Consider the following 6,000-nt stretch of genomic DNA (forward strand, 5'->3'; position numbering starts at 1 on the left):
AGTCCTCACAACACACAAGAGATTTGCGTGAGGCAGAGGCCAAAACTCAAAAGTCAGGATACCAGATACTAGTAGGTGGTAACTCGGGGCAGGGGAAAACTACATTAAAAATTAATTAATTGTATTCTTTTTTTAAATATCTGTTTGGTGCTAGTCCATAAGACTTTGATATCTGCCTTTGGGATTCTATGTTACAACTCTATAGGGTACAGGCATCCTTTGTGAGCTTAATAAAATGTTGACAATTCTACAAATCCTCCCTCCTACATCCAAGTACTCTCAGGCTACAATTCTACACTCTGCTCTGTCTGACAAACAGATCAACATATTCAGAATTCTACAGTTTTGCATTGATTTGGCTTGTAAATTATATTTTTGGAAATTTACATGTATTAACTATTTAATTTTAATACTATAGGTGATTGAAATTACGGATGAAGAAAGCAAGATTTAGAACCAGGCAACTGAATGTCGGTGCATAAGAAGGATTATTTTGAAAAACTAATGGACATCCAGCATTCTACGTTTGAAAAATTTCCAGAATCTAGGTGTGGCGAGGAAGTGGGAGCTGAGGACAGTACTATACCTGTAAGTGAAATCTCTAATTTTGCATTTCATTAACCCAGAGCAAAGCCATATCTGTGCACACAGCATCAGAAATCATGCCAGAAAGACCAATCGCAGCATCCTCATCTGAAATATTATCAGAAAGACAAATTGCCTCAGCATGACAGAATAACGTTCATCCAAAGCCTCATGTAATTCCAGAGAGGAAGCACACACTGCATAAAAGAAAGTTATAACAAAAGTTTTCTTCTGCAGACCCTCAAAGAAAAGACGCTGAAAGAAGACTCCAAAGCTGACACGTTCAACTACCAAAAGATTGGAAAATCACCCTTGTTCAACAACCGTTTTTAACCAGTTATGCAAGTTTTGAGACTATCTGCCTCTGGATAGAACACCACGGCCCACTCTGCTCGCGCTTGCGAAAACCTTAAAAAGTCACCACTTTATTATGTTCATGACCATCTCAGATTGTTTCCTTTTTAATGTGTACTGTTCTGTAATTCTATGTAAATCGCCTCAACATTATCTATTGTGCAGGAGTGATGTGTAAAACTGTTCAATATAAAAACGGGTTAAATGAGCACCGTTGCGCTATAGATAATGTAAATAAATACTCGTCTTCAGAACTACAAACCTTAACCTTACACCAAACATCGAAAGGGTAAAAGGAACTGATGTTCTGCGACTAATGATCCACAATAGTACTGTGCATGTTCTAATGTCCTCAATTACTGCCATTACTGTCAGTGCAAAAAGGACCTTATCAGTTTAATCATTAAATCTCAAACTAACACCTTATCACTGCATTGCTAAGAACCTATACAAATAGATTTGAGAAAATCTTCAGTCACAAAATAAGTTGCTGCCGGAGAGGCTACACCCAAAAGACTATTATCTACTAGAAACATTTCGACAGGTGTTACAGGGCTGCATCCAGACATATTTTGCTCAATTCAAGTGTTAAGAAGATTACACACAATTTCTTTTAGAGATAAATGCTGAACATTATCTAAACAAGCCCGACTCTAAAATCGGGTTCACTCTTACCGTGACATATAAGCAAGAGAAAACTAAACGTAGAGATATTAACTCTAGAAATACATCTTATACAAACACGGACTGTGAGAACAAATTCAGTGTTTAAACCCGCCTCAATCAAGGCAAAATAACCCAAGTTGGGGAAAAAAGTTACCTGTGCCAAAAAAGATTCAGCCATAAATCTCATCTCTCTAAATTTGAGAGAATGCACACTGTGAAAAACCACTCTCAGTGCTCTGAATGCCAAAAAAGTTTCAGCCGTAAATCTTATCTCACTGAACATATGAGAATCCACACTGGGGAAAAACCTTATCAGTGCTCTGAATGCCAGAAAAGGTTTAGTATCAAACCGAGTCTATATCGACATGCATTAACCCACTCTTTGGAAAAACCTTTCCAGTGCTCTGAATGCCCCAAAAAATTCAGCCTTAAATCTTATCTCACTGAACATATGAGAATCCATTCTGGGGAAAAACCTTATCAGTGCTCTCAATGCCAGCAAAGCTTTTATAAGAAACAGAGTCTTTCTCGACATGCAATAACCCATTTTGTGGAACAACCTTATCAGTGCTCTGAATGCCAAAAAAGTTTCAGATGTAAATTTTATCTCACTGAACATATGAGATTCCACACTGGGGAAAACCCTTATCAGTGCTCTGAATGCCAGAAAAGGTTTTGTAACAAACAAAGTCTTTCTCGACATGCAAAATCCCATTCTGTGGAAAAACCTTACCAGTGCTCTGAATGCCCAAAAAAATTCAAAATTAAATCACTTCTAACTGCACATGTGAGATTCCACACGGGGGAAAAACCTTATCAGTGCTCTGAATGCCAGGAAAGGTTTTGTAACAAACAAAGTCTTTCTCGACATGCAATAACCCATTCTGTGGAACAACCTTATCAGTGCTCTGAATGCCAGAAATGTTTCAGTGTAAAAAGTAGTCTCACTCGGCATACAAAGATCCACGCTGGGGGAAAACCTTATCAGTGTTCTGAATGCCACAAATATTTCAGTGAAAGAAGCTGTCTCACTCAACATACAAGAACCCACACTGGGGAAAAACCTTATCAGTGCTCTGAATGCCAGAAATGTTTCAGTGAAAATAGCCAACTCACGGTGCATATAAAAACCCACACTGGGGAAAAACCTTATCAGTGCTCTGAATGCCAGAAATATTTCAGAGACAAAAGAAGTCTTTCTCAACATACAATAACCCACACTGGGGAAAAACCTTATCCATGCTCTGAATGTCAGAAATGTTTCAGTTACAAAAGCAGTCTCACTCAGCACATAAGAACCCACACTGGGGAAAAACCTTATCAGTGCTCTGAATGCCAGAAATGTTTCAGTGAAAAAAGCCATCTCAGGCAGCATATAAAAACCCACACTGGGGAAAAGCCTTATCAGTGCTCTGAATGCCAGAAATGTTTCAGTGAAAAAAGCAATCTCACGCTGCATATAAAAACCCACACTGGGGAAAAGCCTTATCAGTGCTCTGAATGTCAGAAATGTTTCAGTGAAAAATGCCATCTCGGGCAGCATATAAGAACCCACACTGGGGAAAAACCTTATCCATGCTCTGAATGTCAGAAATGTTTCAGTTACAAAAGCAGTCTCACTCAGCACATAAAAACCCACACTGGGGAAAAACCTTATCAGTGTTCTGAATGCCAGAAATGTTTCAGTTACAAAAGCAGTCTCACTTGGCATACAAGAACCCACACTGGGGAAAAACCTTATCAGCGTTCCGAATGGCAGAAATGTTTCAGACGTAAATATTATCTCACTAAACATATGAGAATCCACACTGGGGAAAAAAATTATCAGTGCTCTAAATGTCAGAAAAAATTCAGAGGTAGAGATGGTTACAAGCGCCATAAGAAAACACACCATCCAAAATAATTCAGTGCTACGATTGCCAGAAAGGCATCAATTTTAAACACAATCTCACTCTACATGAGCAGACACACAGAGGGAAAACATTACCAATGCTATGAATGGCAGAAATTCCTATTTGATAGGCAGCCTCACTAACCAGAAGAGACTTCATACTGATGAAAAACCTTGAGTGTTCTGAATGACAGAAAAGCTGCAGAGAAAAACACTATCTCCCAATGAGAAACTCCACACTGGAGAAAATACTTATGCCATAAAAGTTTGTATCTGAAAGACAGTGTTATGCTTCATGAGAGATCCCACGCTGGGGAAAAACCTTACGAGTGCTCGAAATGCAAGCAGAGCGTTGGTTACAAATTACTTCTCACTTGACATGAACAAACTCACACGGGAGAAAAAAGCCTTTTGTGTGTTCTGAATGTCAGATAAGGTTTAATCACGATTACAATGTCACTTCACATGAGAGAATTCACACTGGACTAAAGCCTAATACAGGAGGGGAAAGCCAGAAACGTTTTACTCAGGAAGAAGATCTCGCTAAACATGAAAAATGCATCCGCACCAGATGAAAAGTAATGCGGATCTTGAGTTGCAGAAAAGCCTCTAACAACCTGAGAGAGCACATATTGTAGTTTCAATAGGATTAATCAAGAAACTCTTGCATGATAACTTATGATGCCCACATGCAACCTCCAAAGAAATTTCAAGCCCCTACTTGACTCAGAGAAATGTTAGTGCTTGCAAAAATCAACTAATTGCCAAAAAATTCACAATATTCATGTCTTAAATTCACTCCACCCAAAATGTTTCTACTCACCCTTGTTTCTTAACTGACTGTAATCTATATTTTCATGATAAAATTAAGCCTAGGCGGAGTTCCGCAGTGAAGAAATCCGTGAAGTGACAAACTCTGGCGCTCTACGCGAAGTTCCGCGAGCAGCGGAGTGCGTTAGGGTCATGTGTTCGTGGTGATTTTGAACACCGGGTGTTTGTCCCGCCCTGTAAAAATAATCGCGAATGGCACCATGTGCAGCGCAAGAGGTTGCAGCTGCTTCTACTCAATCGGCAGCTTTGTCAGTGCAAACGGAAGGTTTCTCAACGCGAGTGGTCTTGACCTGCCGCATTGAGAAATTCGACCACCCGCTTTGAGAAATCTCACCAGGAGGTTGATTTTGCTCGGCAACTAGACCATGGCGAGCGCGAACAAGGAAAAATCTCACCAGGGTGTGGATTTTCCTCGCTCGCACACGTGACGTTGACGAGCGTGGGAAAAACCTTGCTACGCTCCACGGAGCGGAGTTTTTAGGAACTCCACGAGCGGAGTGCGGAAAACTCTGTGTGCGGAGTTCACCACCCAGAATTAGATAATATACAAAAGCAGGAAAACATAACAAGCCAGTTATCCAGTATTGGGGTATCTTTCATAGATTTGCATGCCTGAATCATTCCCCGTCGTCTGGATGGGAGCCCCGGTAAAATACAAAAGTAGTGCCATAGTAATAAATAGCCAAAAGAGGCCAAAGGCTATATCTTAGTAGCCTGTCTAAGTCCTTATAGAAAAAAGGACCACAAGTCAGCTCCAACCAATCAGCTACCAGCCTCTAGAAGACTCCCAGCAGAGGCCAGTTCTCCTCAGATTTTCACCGCACGCCGTGTGGAAGGGAGTCTCCCTGAGTGCTACTCAGTTTTTTCTCTTCAGCTCTTCAAGCAAATATGTCTGACAAAAAGGCCTCTGCCACTCCTGCAGGACCTGTTGGAAGAAGAGGGTCCATGTAGATGATCTACATAAAGATTGTCTTTATTGCCTCTACCCTAAACATGAGGCTAAAGTCTGTAAAATCTGCCGTACCTTTCTCAGCAAGACTCTCAGGGATAAAGAGGCAAGATTACTTTTATGGCTCAAGGCTTCTAAAGAACAACTTCCGTCTTCGGATGAGGAAGGAAACCGAGCTTCCACATCTAGTAAGAGGTCTAGATCTCAAGAAAGCTCTTCAGGTGAGGGAAGGCAACACCTTAAAACATCCCAGGATAAGCCTGTCCATAAAGAGAGGATTTCTTAACATTCCTCTGAGGCACGTTGTCTTCGCCATCTACACCGCTTACAGAGCATCCAAGATCGTCCTCTACGGACCCTGTAAGCAAAAAACACTTTAAGAAATCTGTGTCGACAACGACTGTTCCTTCATCGTCGACGATATGTGTTACGTTGTCACGCTATCGTCGACGGCAACTGTTACAACGTTGGCTATTTCCTCTCCTATCTCATCTACAAGGATCACTATTACGACGAGGTCTTCGTCAAAGCCCGTTGACGACAAAGATTCCATCACTGAAGCCACCGTCGAAGACAACATCGTCGACAAGGTCATCGCCGACTACCGAGCCATCGACGACGGCACCATCTACGATGAGTCCGTCAACGACGAGCCCGCAGACGACAACATCGATGAGTGCGCCTGTTATCTTGCCACCGTCGACCACAGGACCGTTGACGAGGG

The 6,000-nt window shown here is 41.4% G+C and overlaps 1 pseudogene; it reads left to right on the top strand.

Annotated features, from left to right (window-relative positions):
- The first annotated feature begins 468 nt into the window (after window positions 1–468).
- LOC146839019 (uncharacterized) lies at window positions 469–3,931 on the top strand (annotated as a pseudogene).
- Window positions 3,932–6,000: the final 2,069 nt, after the last annotated feature.

The sequence above is a fragment of the Triturus cristatus genome, chromosome 4_2 (genome assembly GCF_964204655.1).
Source record: "Triturus cristatus chromosome 4_2, aTriCri1.1, whole genome shotgun sequence".
NCBI classification, from domain to species: Eukaryota; Metazoa; Chordata; class Amphibia; order Caudata; family Salamandridae; genus Triturus; species Triturus cristatus.